We start from the raw sequence: 15377 nt of genomic DNA, 5'->3' as shown, positions 1-15377 counted from the left end.
ATCCTGCTCACTGCCCTCCCCACCTCCGCTGACCTCTGCATGTGCCTTGTACAGACTCCAGAAGTTCTTGGGGCGACTCTTAGGGGGGAGCAGTTCACTATATACTTCCGATTGGGTGCAGCAGTATAACATGTCTCTGTTCCATTTCTCCTTAGTAGGTAACGGGCCCCTCATCCAGCAGGTGGCGACAACTCGTCTGGCCATAAGGAAAGCCACATCCACCATACGCCGTAATGCCACCGGAAGTGGCTTCGAATATCCAAGCAGGGCCAGCGCCGGGGAGAACTCAATCTCCGTATTCAGTAACAGGCTTATTTCCGAGAACACTTCTCCCCAAAATTTTTGGATCCCAGGGCAGTTCCATGCCATGTGCAGGAAGCCAGCAACTTGTGCATGGCAGCGTTCGCACTCCGGGGACTGTCTCAGACCGTATCTGTGTAGTCTCTCCGGCGTGTAGTAAACCCGGTTCAAATATTTGAAATGCACTAATCTGTGCCGTCCGTTCAGTGAAATTTTTTCCGTGCTGACACAGCAATAGGTCCACATTGCATCATCTATCTGCGTCTGCAGGTCGTGCTGCCACTCTGCTCTGGCTTTGGAGGGTAGGAGTTGTTTATGACGAACTCCCAATTTATTTAGGTTCGTTAACAACTTGCGAGAGGACACCGTCTTAATGACGTAAGTGAGTTCCGGCAATTCAGATGGCTCTGCCAGCTCCGGGCCCAAGATTTCCTGCATCGCGCTACGGAGTCTGTGATATTGAAAGCGTGTTAACAACGACGCTTCAGCCCGCACGGGGGGCAGCTGTTCCCATGTCTTCACCGTCCCATCTATGAACAAGTCTTCCAATTTCGTGATCCCAAGATCTGCTAGCGATCTTGTGACTCCTCTCTCCATCAGCAGAGGGAGCCATATTGCCCATTCGATTGGCATGAGGGGGGAGTACAGTAAATCACATCCCTGTGCCTTCGCCAGCTCATGCCAGGCATGGTTCGTGGCTTTTATGGAGTCAAGCTGGCCAATCCTACGGTCCACCGGAAGGCAGACCGTGGCCGGCAATGGCGTGGGCTCCGCGAACAAGCGTTCTAGGATTACATGCGGAGTGCGAGGATGCCCGTGTATCCACGAGTGCAAGTGAGCTGCCTGTGCCACCCTGTAATATCTTTCCATATCCGGGGCACCTAGGCCCCCCATTTCATATGGCAGTGTCAGTACTCTCCATTGAATTCTAGGCTGTCCACCCTCCCAGGCAAGTCGCGTTAGAGCTTGTGTCAATTGCTTGAAGAAGGCCTTCGAGAGGACAATAGGTAAATTATTGAACAGAAACAGAAACCTAGGCAGAACTACCATTTTCACGATAGCAATCCTACCCATGAGCGACAGGGGGAGCCTGCACCATATTTCTACGTCATCAACTAACTTGGAAAACGCAGTCCCATAGTTCTCCCGGAGCAGAGTTTCGGGGTTCGTGTGAAGTCGTATTCCCAGGTATCGTACCGGGTCCGTGGACCACTGCAGCGGATATTCCATCTCGAATGGTTCCGTGACTGGTGTTAGGGGGAACACAACTGACTTGGCCCAGTTGACCTTTAGGCCCGAGAGGGCCCGAACCGCACAACCTCTCTGATCACTGACTTAAGGTTGGATTCCGGATCCCGAACATACAGCAGGGTATCATCAGCATACGTGGAGACACCAATTTTGTACGTCGGGAAGTTGATACCTTCAGCCGCGTGATATTCCCTAATAGCGCAAGCCAAGGGTTCCGCAATCAAGGCGTATAAGAGCGGGGAGAGGTGGCACCCCTGCCTTGTACCTCTACTTATTCCAAAGGCGTCTGTGACATAGTCCCCTACTCGCAGTCTGGCAGTGGGTGTATGATATAAAGCCCCTAACATTTGCAGGAAGGGTTCTCCCAACCCCAATTTCCTCAGCACCCTGACCATGAACGGCCACTCGACGGAGTCGAAAGCCTTTTCCATATCCAGGAAAACTGCGATCGCTTTTTTGTCTTGTCGGACATGCTGCATCGTTCCCAACACCGTACGAATATTATAAGTCAAGTTACGATCTGGGACGAACCCGGGCCTGTTCCGGGGCCACTAGGTCTGGGACTAGGAGGGCCAAACGTGTGGCCAGAATTTTTGCATAAAGCTTGGCGTCTACGTTCAATAAGGAGAGTGGACGATAGGAACCGCACAAGTCGAGAGGTTTCCCAGGTTTCAAAATTGTGACTAAAAGCGCTTCACTCATGGTCAGGGATACACTCCCCTCCTCGCAGATGTCGTCAAAGAGGGCCAACAGGTGAGGAATCAGTTTGTCTAAGTATACCTTATAAAAGCCCACTGTGAGGCCATCCGCCCCTGGAGCGCTTCCGTCACGCATCCCTCCCAAAGCGTCCCTAATTTCGTCCTCTTGTATCGGTGTCGACAAGAATTCCCTCTGTGCGTTCGTCAGGAAAGGCATTTTAATATAGCTAAGGTAGTCCTCAATCTCTTCTTCCATATGGGAAGCCTTAGACTTATAGAGGTCAGCATAGTAGTCTTTCAATTCGCCTATAATCTCAGACTCATCTGTCAGAACCTCTCCTGTGGCAGTTCGGAGTTTCTCTATTACCAACGGTTTCCTTTCCTGTCTCAGTATTCTGGCTAGGACAGAGCCAGGTCTGTCACCCTCCCCATAAGTCCGTGCCGTGGCGTATTTGCCCATGTGGTGCACCTCCCTATCTGCCTCTTCATTATATTCAGCTAGTAGTGTTTTGAGCTGTTCTGCAACGGCAGTGTCCGGATCAGTGCGCTGTCTATTCTCGGCATCCTGCAATAGCGATTCAAGGTGTTTCAACCGCTGTCGAATGGCCTTTAGCACACTGGAGTGTTCAGCCATAGCCATCCCTCTAATGTAAGCCTTGAATGTGTCCCACAGCGTTTGGAAACTATCAACTGACCCCAGGTTAGTCTCAAAAAAGGTGTCTATGTCATTCGCCAGCTACCCTCTAAATACTTCATCCAGCAAAGAGTAGGGAGGGAATCGCCACGTGAATGGGGGAATCCTCTTAGTAGGGGTCTCTAGGGTCAAAAGCAGCGGAGAATGGTCCGACAGAGTCCTTGGGAGTACCGTACATCCCCGGGCCCAAGGGAGAAGTGTTTGGGATGCCAGGAAGTAATCAATTCTCGTGTGGATGTCGTGAAAGGCTGAGTAGTGTGTAAAACCCCCCTGCATGGGATGTTTGTAGCGCCACACATCCACAATGTCGAGTTTGAGAAGTTCTACCTGCATCAGTAGTGCCGCGGCAGAAGGTGGACGGGATGGCCCTCTGGATCTATCCCTGGTAGGGTCAAATACAAAATTGAAATCCCCACCCCAAAGCATATTAGAGGAAGCGTAAGATCTGCAGAGCCTGGCCAGTGACGCATAGAACTCTGGATTATCAAAGTTCGGCCCATACACGTTTATCACTATAAAGTCATGTCCTTTTCCCACACACCTGGTTATCAAATAGCGACCTTCAGAGTCAGCCGCCAATAGTGTCTGCTTCAAGTGTGAACGAGGATTCACCCATGTTACTACCCCTCTGGAGTGCGTAGTGAAACCCGCTGCCAGGCTATTACCCCCCATACCTCTAGTGGCGTGCATCTTACTCTGAGGGGGGAGGTGGGATTCCTGTATGAGGGCCAGATCAATATGGTGCCTGTGTAGGTAGTGCAGCACTTTCCTGAGTTTACGGTGGTCATTCAGCCCCCTGACATTCCAGGTTAATACTTTCAGTGTAGTATGATCATCATCTTCAGATGCACCATTCAACTCAGCCATGATAGATTAAAAGTACAGTGTTTGTGCACAATAGACTCTCCCGGCTGGTAAATTGTCTCTGCAGGTACACACCCTGTGTGAACATTCCATGCCCAACATAAACATTCGAGAGTATGCGGAATTCAAGACACACAACCATAACTGTGCTCCAATAATATCCCTCCACCCAACCACCCCCCCACCCACTGCAGGCCACCCCCAACCTGGCCAGACAGAACCCCTCCCCATTCCCCAACTGCAAACTTGAAACCATTCCCGGAGTACTCCCCAATGAAGGTAGCTCGGGGAAATGCTGGGCCAAAGGCTCTAGGGCGGAGGTCACCATGTGAGTCACACACTCGTGTGTTGGTGAACTATCGCTGCAGACTAGCCCTCAGCGCCATTACCCTAAACAAGTTTCCCACAACGGACACCCAATCCAGGGTGCTACATGACACACCGCAGGCATCCCTCCGACCAGTGTCCCACACCCTACCGCTATGAAGGACCGTGTGCAGTTGGGAGTAGCAGTGGGCGCTAGACATAGTACTACACAAGAACAAGCCAATGTGGCTCCCAAAAGCATTATAGTTCACAGGGTGTGATGCCGGTGTAAATTAAATGAAACTATCTCACCCAGCTGCCACCAGGCAGCAAGTCACAGAGTGCAGGCCTCTTCGCTTCCCAGCCATAGGTCTCTACTGGTGGTCGCTCTAAACGATTGGTGTTCAGTCCCTTAATGCCAAAAGATTATATACACCCGACAGTAGTTCAAGCCTTAGATAGGGCAGGTGGTCATTCCTGTTCGTCAAGGTGGCTATCGTCGGTGTGGTCCTCAGCCTGTCCGCGCGGGCTTCTCCGTTGTTCCTTGGCCCACTCCTTCAACGACTTCTGAAGAGACTTAGGGTTCGTAAAAAAATGAGAATGTCCCTGCCGATTGACCCGTAGTTTCGCCGGATACAGCATCGCATAGTCCAGGCCTAGGTCTCGCAATTGCTTCTTGTAGGGGGCGAAGTGTCGTCTCTCCTCCTGCACTTTCGCCGTGAAGTCTGGGTATAAGGAGACGTCCATACCCTCGAATTGCAGCTTCCCCTTGTCCCTGGCCACCCTCAACGCCGCGTCTCGATCCCTGTAATTCAGTAGTTTAGCTATGATCGGCCGCGGCGCAGCTCCCGTGCGAGGGCGCGGGCCTAGCGTGCGGTGCGCCCTCTCCACTATGAACATCGGGGAGAATACATCATCGCCCAGCAGGGTGACCAGGAGCTTCTCCACGAATAGTTCCATCTTCCCAGTCTGGGTCGTCTCCGAAATCCCCGTGATGCGGATATTCGATCTTCTGGAGCGTGCCTCCAAATCCTCTGACTTGTCTTGAATGACCTGCAGTAGCCTGGAGAACTGCTTGCGATCCTTGTCCCATTCAGTCTGGGCCTCCTCTAACTCAGATAACCGTCGCTCCGACATGTCCAGCCTCTCCGATTGTTTGTCTACACGCTCCGACATGCGGTCCATGCGGTAGGTGAGTGCGTCGATTTTCGTACCTATGGAGGCCATGCTGTCCTGTAACCCCTTTTCCATGGAGACTAGCATGTCTTTAATGTCAGTGTACATAGTGTTCTCTGAGCCAGCGCTCTGCTGGGATGGGTTAGGCGGCGATTCCTCAGGGGACTTAGTCTTACGCTGTTCGAACGCCAATTTCGTTTGGGTCCTGTCGTTCTTACCCATAGTGCGACACCAGGCATGGGCAACGCTCTGCCTCCAATCGCGTGGTCTAACCGATGAGGGGTCCCCCACCAGCAGAGTCGCACCCCCAATACCCGCAGTGTTCCTTTGAAGCCGGGGAGCAGGAGCAACGGGGAGCCACTGTAGTTAATACACTTCCAAGGTCAGTTTAGCTGTACTCCCCAGTCTCTGCCCGCGTAGCAATGGCGCAGTCAATTTTCCCAGTGGTTAGACACACGTGCACACAGGTCCGTAGGCCCCCGATGTCCTAAGATCGAATGCTCCGGCGGCGCGTCACTCCCAGTGTCCAGTAGCTGCCCCCCTCTACCTCCCGCAGCGCAATGCGATCGTTTTCCAGTATTCAATCCCCCAAGTGTGTTTGCTCCGGTGCACAGGCCACTCGTGTCACATGAGGTGCGGGCCCCGCAGCATATCTCAGGTCCTGAGGGGGTGAGAGCGGGTATCAGTGGCCAGGGCCGCTATGCCCGTGGGCAGTCGCCGACCGATCCTCAGGTTACAGGCACCCCGAGCAGAACGACCTCCGGGCTCGGCAACAGTCCCCCTCGTGGTCCCGCACCTGCACTCTGTCCGCCGGGGCCGTCTGAGTCCGCCGTCTCTCCAGTGGTCTCCCAGCAGTCAGGGGAAAAGCAGGTCCGCCGGGCCTTACGCCGCCGCCAGCCGCACGTCGGTGCACGCACACCGGCCAGTTCTCCAGGCAAGGCCGCTGCTTTTGGGCCTAGTGGCGCGAACGTCTGCGAGTCTCGTATCTTCCCCGTTCCACCGACGATTTGCTCCGGAAGGCTCACTGGGTGTGTCAGCAGGGGTCAGCACACCGCCACTCACTTAGTTCGCTGTGGGGGTCCGTCTAGGAAGGATAATTATATGTATTTTTCGGGTAATGGCGCGGAGCTCCGCTCTTACACGTCTGGCATCGACGCCGGCAAGCTCCGCCCCCCCAGAAAAAGCCTTCTGAAACAGATGGACAATAAACGCCCTAGGGTCGGCTCCCTCGGCCCCCTCGGCAACACCAAAGACACGTAGGTTCTGTCTCCGTTGTCTATTTTCTAAATCTTCAAGTTTGGCTTGCATCTGAAGAAGTTGAGAAGAGTGTTTATTCACAGCAATCTCAGAACGGTGTGATTTTTCCTCCGTTAGGACTACTCTTTGCTGTAGTTCCTCCACATCTTGGGAGACCGCCCCCAATTTGCATGACAATTCTTGCAAAGAAGCTTGAGTCTTATTGCTGTCTTCCCTCATCTGTTGATAATGAATCTTGGCTTCTTGTTTCTGTTCATTAAGTAACTGTAATATCGTCTGAAATGATGCAGACACCTCCCCTTGAAGAACCCGGTCTGCTGATAAGATAGACGGGTGAACCGGTCCTTCTACATTATTCTCTTTTGTTGTTTCTGTCATTGAAGCTGATTCGGTACCACCCTTTGTTACTCTTACTATGCTAGTTGTATCTTGTATTGGGGTATTGTTGTTAGATGAGAATGTAGGGGCATCGCCCGTAGGTGTTATCTGTATTAAAGGAGGTGACTGCAAGATTATTGATGGAGGAGAGGGAAGTTCTTCAAGAAGTTCATTACGAGAGCCAGGTAGTTCCTGTCTTTCCATTAAAGCCATCACAATTTCTACATTCTGAGCTGCTATGGGTACTGCTATTGGTCGTTGGCTAGAACCCATCGACCCAGATGCGCCCATCATTGATTTAGAAGCATTAACATCATTGGTTACCATACCCAGATCAGTAGGACTATTACCAGAGAGTCTCATTGCCATTGATTTAACACCGCCCTTAGCTTGCACCCATTGTCTGATAGGGCTGTTTTCTGCAATAGCTTTCCTAGTGCTTGGTTTAGATTTGCTAATAGTCTTTTTAGCTTTATTCTTAGTTTTGCCTCTAAGCTTTTTGATAGTTTTATCTTTATGTTTAGTCAATCCAGATGGCGTGTTGTTCCCATGATCGTAAAGGTCAAGATATTCCTCATCTGTCTCAATGCCATCCGCATTATCACCTCCTTCAGCCCCCAGCGCTCCCATTTCAGCAGAATTAACGTTTGAGTTATTAGGCAGGTTAATAGGCAGCACTTGATTAATTGTTACATTTCCCGTACAAAGAATTTCAGACTGTGTGGAAGTTATACCGATATCAGTTATTAAGCTTACATCTTGCTCAGTCAGGACAGGAGAATCAGTAGGTAGGCCAGTATTAACTGTAACCGTTAAAGCTGTTACAGTATCTTGGTTCCTTACAATAACAATGTTACACGTAGACTCGAGCAATATTGGATAAGCTCCCATATTTGAAATTATTGTATCAGCTTTGGAGCCACCCACAGTTACACCCGGGTTCTCTTGCCTACCGGAAAGTTGTTTGTTCGCGTCCTGTGCCGATGCCGAGGTCGGTAGATTATTAGCAGGATCCCCCATTAGAACTGGATTGTTGGGATTAGTAGTCGTTAGCATCACTGGCGCTGGCGTTTGTTTCCCAGTTGCCGCTGTTCCTGCCGTGGTCCGAGTGTTCCTTGCTGGGGGTTTCGGCGCCATCCCTGGATAGCCTGTCCTCGTCAACGAGGAAGAGAGCCGCCGGTAGACCCGCAGACTGAACCAGCTAATCGCCGACCAACCCCTCGTGGACTCAGGGGTCAGACGCGGTAATCGAGCGGAGCCCAGCAAGCTCCGTACTCGGCTCTCAATCAGCCGTAGTTTCAGCATACAGTGTTCAGGTAAAGCTCTGTTTAGCAGCGTTCTGCAGTCTTGGCACCAGCCCTTGCACTTACGCCCAATCATTTATAAGGTGTTGTGGGAGAGGTGGAATCCCCGCTCTAGTTTCCTTAAACAAGTGTAATCACTGTCAAAACCCAGCGATATAATCCGTAATGTCAAATCGATGTGAAGAAGAAGCCGTAAGTCCAGAAATAGTTGTTTTTTAGAAGGTGAGATCAAAGCACAGCAAACACGGCAGAAACGTAAGCCCGGACCCGTTCAGCGCTCCTCCGCTTTGGCGGTGTCAATCCGCCATCTTGGACCCCAGCTAGTGTACATATATTCTTTAAAAAAATTCTAAAGAAGTCACATACCTCCAGGTATTAATGCATAAAGAATCAAGTTAAACAAACGTTTACGACATGTCAGACAAACTGGCAATACAACGTCTCCTACTGCAGTGCTTTTGACATTCTTTCCCCCCCCAGGAACAGAGCAAGCTGGGCTTGATTCGCCGAGATAAGTCAAGAGCAGAGGATGGAATGGAAAAAAACAATCTAATGTGAAATATAAAATTACCACAACACTGGAGTCCTCGGAACTGAAGAAAAAAGACAGGAAGTAATTTTTTTTATAATTGAAAATGTATGGTGTGAAATAAAGAGAAAGGGGGAGTAAGAACGAAACTGAAAGGCAGAGGGAGGAAGCATGAAACATGCCAGAAGGAAGAACGTCAGGCCTGTGCAGCGAGTATAGAAAAGCCGAGTGACCCTGTTGGAAGAAATAAGGCTGCAACAGCATGCTGAGAGGAGGAGCACGAGAGACCTCTGACAGCTGTAAAGTCGGGCTCTGGGCCCGCATGCTGGAAATGACGTGACACAGACACCATGAGATACTGGGTGCAACTGGCCACGAGCACGTGCGCTCGGGCACTTTTATTTGAGTAGCGTCACCTGAACAAACCCACAGACCACGCACGCAACCTGGGCTTCATCCTGGACTCCTCCCTCTCCATGACCAGACAAGTCAACGCCGTCTCCTCGTCGTGCTTCAACATCCTGCGCATGCTACGTAAGATCTTCCGATGGATCCCCACCGAGACCAGGAAGACGGTCACCCAGGCCCTCGTCACCAGCCGTCTGGACTACGGCAACTCCCTCTACGCCGGAACCACCGCCAAACTCCAGAAGAGACTCCAGCGGATCCAGAACACCTCAGCACGACTCATCCTGGACATCCCCCGCCGCAGCCACATCTCCGGACACCTGAGAGACCTGCACTGGCTCCCGGTCAACAAGAGAATCACCTTCCGGCTCCTCACCCACGCACACAAAGCCCTACACAACCAAGGCCCAGGATACCTCAACAGCCGCCTCAACTTCTATGCTCCCAAACGCCAGCTTCGATCGACCAGCCACGCCCTCGCCGCCGTCCCCCGCATCCGAAGAGCCACCACAGGAGGAAGGTCCTTCTCCTACCTGGCAGCCAAGACTTGGAACTCCCTTCCGACCCACCTCCGCCTGACCCAAGACCACCACGCCTTCAGGAAGCAGCTCAAGACCTGGCTGTTCGAGCAGTAGCGGACCCCTCCCCCCAGCGCCTTGAGACCCTCCGGGTGAGTAGTGCGCTATATAAATGCTTTGATTGATTGATTGATTGAACTGTGACGTCTGTGGTGGGTGGGTGTTCAGTGGGGTTACATGCTGAACACTAGAGTGCTGACTATGACTCTAGGTCATTACAACAGCTGCTGCCCTCACACTGGGGAAATAGGAGAAACACTGTGGAAATAGGAGATCAGTGTGGATGCTGGTGCGTCTTCTATTGTTTTTCAACAAATTTCTTTTAAATAAACAAACAAAAAATCATCATGTGCCCAGAAAAGGGAGAGGGGAGGGATGAGGGAGGGGGCCAGAGCAAAGGCAACACGGGCGGGTAGCGTTTTTCGCAGGGAGCAGATCAAACCCATTCATAAAGGAAATTAGCGGCAGCGGGCAAGAGAGAAACTGCCCAGGAACTTTGAATGCGGAAAAACAGGCGCTGTATAGGCTCAACCTAATAAACAGACTGCACTTAGGGACTTTAAGTGCGTCGCGGCTCGTACCCACCCTAATGCTCCATGGGAGTGAGCTTCTCAGAAAAAGTGGGACATACAACCACCATTAGCCATTTACAGGTTACAATTTGTAAAATACACAGAGAATAGCCAATCCAAACTGTGGAAAAAGTCAGACTCCACAAAGTACAAACAACAGATAGCCTAACAGTGCAAGCGCTGTATAAGCTTGACCTAAAAATTGCGAACACTGCTGATCATGCTGACATGGAGGAAAAAACAACAGAGGATCAGCTGGGACATATTCACTGTGCCTTATGTAATCGGGGGAAGGGGGGTTCAATGCCCCAGACTTCTACCTATACTACCTCTGTGCGCAGGCTCTCTTCGGCCAGTATTGGTATGCGGCACACAACTTTATCTGCCATATTGCGGTAGAGAATGATGATGCCTTCCCAATTCCATTTACAGCTATTCTACCACACAAGAGGGTGGGGATCCTATGTTCAGAAATCAATACACTGCACTCTACCACTCTTGCATGGCATGGATTAGCAGGGCTGGCCGGGAAACTTCGGATGTATGCTCCTGCGCTACCTTTGAAACACCACCCTAAAATGTCAGTATCTCAGGAGGATAAGGCCCCTCACCTGACCAAGGTGAACTTAAAGACCCTGAGAGATGCATACCCCAACTTCATAACGCTCGAAGACCTTACTTAATCTCATGAAAGCTCTCCATTAGTATTGTTCATTAATCATCATCTCCGTGCGGCTCTGTGCTCACTCTACCCTCAATTTCCAGATGATGCAGCTTCGTAGAACGCATCGGCGTAGATTGGTGCATAGTAGACTGGCAGAGTTCAGTGGTAGAGTGGAATAGAGTGCCGTAGAGTGCATAGAGTGCAGTTGTGTAGAGCGCATTGGCGTAGAGTGCAGTGGATAAGAGTAGAGTAGCATAGAGTGGAGTGGCACTGGGTGGAGTAGAGTAGTGTAGAGTAGATTTTTAAGAGTAGAGTGAAGTGTCGTAGAGTGGAGTGGTGCAGGGTAGAGTGCAGTTGCGTAGAGTGGCACGGAATGTAATGGCATAAAGTGGTGTAGAGTGCAGTGGCATAGAGTGCTGCAGCATACAGTGCAGTGGTGCAGAGTAGATTAGAGGGGCGTACAGTGGATTGGCATAGAGTGCAGGGGCATAGAGTCAAATGTTACAGAGTAAAGTGCATTGTAACGTGAGTTATCAACAATAAAGCTTACTGCAAGCAACGGACAAAATGCATTCCTGGGTCAGTTTTCTGAATGTCCCCAAGACGTCTTTAGCAAGCCAGACAGCTGCACTGTCTGGTAGACTGCAACGTAAAAATCAATAGCAGAGTCAGTAGTTCTAGCTTTAATGTACCTAATGAACTTCTGAAAGGGCATATGGTATTTGCTTGTGTTAGGACACTAAAGAGAAGACCTATTAGCTTGCCAGTGCTTGTTACCCACGAGATGGGGAGTTTTGAAAGTCCTGTAGGTTTTGCTGCTGGAATGACATGATTCTTGCAGGCATCCTGCAGTGTGGTCCACAACTAAAAGTCACCTTTGATGGCAGTCTTCCAAGGGAAGTATCCCGTCCTGCAAGGGATTCCAATGGGCACCTTAAGTAGAGGTGGAGAGGGGTTGGACTAACGGCTAAGGCGCTCGACCTCGGACCTGGGGATCTGGGTTCGAGTCTCGGTAACGACGCCCACAAACCTCCTGTGATTCTGGGCAAATCACTTAATCTCCCCGTGCCTAAAAAAATGAAAGTGTGTCCTCATGTAACGTAACTGGTGCTATGTAAAGCGCTCTGATACCTGATTCGGTTCGGGTCTAGTTCGCGCTATATAAAACTCTGCACAAAAAAAATACTCCCTCTTTGCCTTACGAAGGTCCCCTTGGGTGTTCCCAGGCGTTGACTTGCAGGGTGTGCTTTTTCTAATTGTTTTCATTATTTGTCGGAAACACGGAATTCATATCTCTCAACTCGCCCTCAAGTTTCAAGTTTTATTTATTTATGTTTACGGAACTCTTTTGAGATCCACATAAAGAACATATCATTAAATTTAAAATATTAAAGAAATGATATTACAATACATAGAATGAGGGATAAAACACAAAAACAATTAGACACAGAAATTCCTACCTAATACAAAGACAAAAAACATTAAAACAAATTATACAATTTAAAACAAAACATTTCATTAGGGGGGTTGTTCAAGGCCGCAATGAAAGCAGAAGCAGACAAAATATTCAATTGGAGACATATGGATCTTAGCCACTTTCGCCTTTGTGACATTAGAGCTGGGCAAACAAAAATGACATGGTGCAAATCCTGATTTGTCGTATTTCAGAGATCACATAAAGCTGATGAACCATACCATCTGGAGAGTAAACTTTTCAAAGGGAGTAAGTCTTGCCTTAGTAAAAACAATATTCGACTAACTCCATGAGGAATGTTCCAAAAGACATAAGGTTGTGCCGTCCCCACCAGACAAGATTCAATTACTGGAGTGGTGCCTTTTTTTTTAATACAATTCTCTTTATCCAGACTAAACCCTAATTCCCAGGATGCAGTCTTCAGGAGGGTTTTCAGCTGATATGCAGATAACAAAAACAGAGTGGTTTCATCTAGGTGTAATTGGCTCACAGCATATCTAAAAAAAATTAAAATTAAAGAGTAATCATTGAAATTTCCCAACAGCTCCATTTTTATAAAATGTCTTAATGTGCCAGGCTCACCCTTTTCCAGGCTAAAGACCCAGCGCACACATCCCGCCAAACCTTGGACCCAGGTACTACGGAGACCAAATTCCTGTCTAAGAGCAGCTGTAAGGCTAGCAGTATTGACAGATAGAAGACTGCGAAGGATTTTTCCTTCAGAAGAGTTAAAAAAATTCCAGTATTTTATATCAATTAACTCCATACCGTACAGTAGAGAGGCAGGAATTTTTGCTCGAAATACTTCCAGCAATATAGAAAAATGTCTTCTACCTGTAGCCTTATATAGCGCGGACAAACTCTTTCCCTGGACAATAGCTTTCCGAGTGTTATTAGCTATATGAGCTTTTTCACTTAAATTGCTCGTAACAATTTTGCCAAGAAAAGTGTAAGCTTGCACTACTTCTAACTTTTGGCCCCCCACAGACCAGTGAAAGTTCGCATATTTTGAATTCTTCCTACCCGTAAAACACATCACTTTACTTTTTGCACTATTTATCAACAAATGATGTTTTCCTGCATAATTGTACAACGCATTCAAGCGATTGTTCAACCCTTTAGGCGTTAGGTCAAGAATCAAAATGTCATCTGCATACATAAGACATACGATTGGGGAACCCCCTAGTTTCGGAACTATACCTGTACTAGCAGAAAGAACCTCGCCCTCACTTAGGAGTTGTCACAAACTTTCCAAGTATATTTACCCTCACAAGTCAAAACGGCTTTATGGATTTCAGTGGAAAACCGTTTGCAAACCCACATCATCCTCTAATGAGGTAGTCACCTGCACTGACTACACTGTACGCCTTACGTCCATTGATGGACCAATAGGTTGTGAGGTATTACAATCCAAAATGTTATGGTTGATATGTATACAATTTCAATCTACGTTTTCCCTTTCTCCCTTACTCAATTTCGCATGATATGTAGAATTACTGCCCTGCTCTCAGTCTTTTAATATTTAAGGAACTGGAGACAAACTACTCCCTTTGAAACCACCACACACGAGCCACTGAAACCCACATGATTTAAAAACATTACTATGTTCCTTTATTTAATTTTGTTTTGCTTTGGCATACCTCAGAAATTCGAGTTTATTGCACTTCGTTTTGCATATCCTCTATTATGTTAATAATTTATGCGACAATGATACGTTCTAAAGTATGAAAAGTCTGACTAAAAAAGAGTTTTGTTTTTATTATTTTATTAATTTATTAGCAGTTTTCTGTAATGAAGACTATACCCGCTGGGTGACATAATGCTCCAGAGAAGGATAAGTTATGAGTTTCATGCTAGAAGAGTGAAATTGCATAAAATATAAAGGGCAACCAACACCAAATTAATGTATACACTACAAATGGAATGGCGTTCTCTGCCCAATATACAAATAAAGTATGGGCATTTATCAGTCTGAAATTACAGAATCGTAGACTTTCAAGAAGAGTTTCCGCTGCATAGAGTGTCATTAAAACTACATACCATTCCATTGTTTAGAAGTAAGAAAGGAAGACAATTATCCGATGGCTGGTGGAGTGGAGCTCAAAACCTTTTGGACACTCACGGAGAATGATTACTTTAGTGTTTTTGGCTTTTTGGATGATGAGATTTCAAAAGGAGGGGAGTCTGCTGTCTGGGGATCGATACCTCCCAAATTAAATCGTTTCTAGACTAGATAGGGGAGTGTGAATAAAGTCTCCTATGAGTAAGGTCTCTGGAATTATGGTATTTTGATGTTGTGGTGTTTCCACCATAATTATGGAATTGTTGCTTTTGTCATAAAATCAAAACCCATCATCTTCTGCATAATCTGAAGATTTTACCAACAAAATGTTTTTTATTTCTACCTCAGGTGGATCAAAATTACTAAAAACTCTGTTACATGTTGACTGCAGTGTAAAGCCCTTCACAAAGGGTGACTCTTTCCCTTTCTTTTGCTTATTGCTGTATTTGGGTGCTCAACTGGTATTAACAAGGGGTCAAATGCAGTCAAATAGATGTATGTGCAGTTTAAGCTCTTTGTTACTCATATTGATATTGGCTCATGTGTCGCACATTTGCGCATATGCCCGACTTCGGTTAGGAGAAGAGATTCCTAAGTCTGTACGTGAGAAGCTTGTGCAGTCCGCATTTTGCATTATGGCACATGCAGTGGCATTCACATTTGGGTGCCCAAAGCAGAGTCAGCCTAAAAACGTATGAAAACAAACTGCCCTTTGGACACACTTTGGTTTCCCCCTCAGTTTTTCATTTTATAAGTGTTTAGGTTCTCTGCTTTGGGCACCTACACAAGTGAGGTATCATTTTTATCCGGAGACCAAAGAGGACGCTGGATGGTGGGAAATTTGTACCAGCACAGTGATCCG

At 48.1% G+C, this 15377-nt stretch overlaps 1 protein-coding gene and 1 long non-coding RNA gene across 2 annotated transcripts in view; one reads left to right on the top strand and one right to left on the bottom strand.

Moving 5' to 3' along the window:
- SMARCA1 (SNF2 related chromatin remodeling ATPase 1) overlaps positions 1-15377 on the top strand; it is a 2556005-nt gene that overhangs the window by 97467 nt on the left and 2443161 nt on the right. The gene's annotated exons all lie outside the window — the stretch shown is intronic.
- The window catches only part of LOC144829532 (uncharacterized), a 184603-nt gene continuing 181616 nt past the window's right edge, over positions 12391-15377 (bottom strand). Inside the window, exon 4 of the long non-coding RNA XR_013610697.1 lies at positions 12391-12950. This is a non-coding gene — a long non-coding RNA (uncharacterized LOC144829532). The remainder of the gene's footprint in view (positions 12951-15377) is intronic.

This window comes from Lissotriton helveticus, chromosome 4_1 (genome assembly GCF_964261635.1).
Source record: "Lissotriton helveticus chromosome 4_1, aLisHel1.1, whole genome shotgun sequence".
Taxonomy (NCBI): domain Eukaryota; kingdom Metazoa; phylum Chordata; class Amphibia; order Caudata; family Salamandridae; genus Lissotriton; species Lissotriton helveticus.
This window is presented reverse-complemented; position numbering and strand designations above follow the sequence as displayed.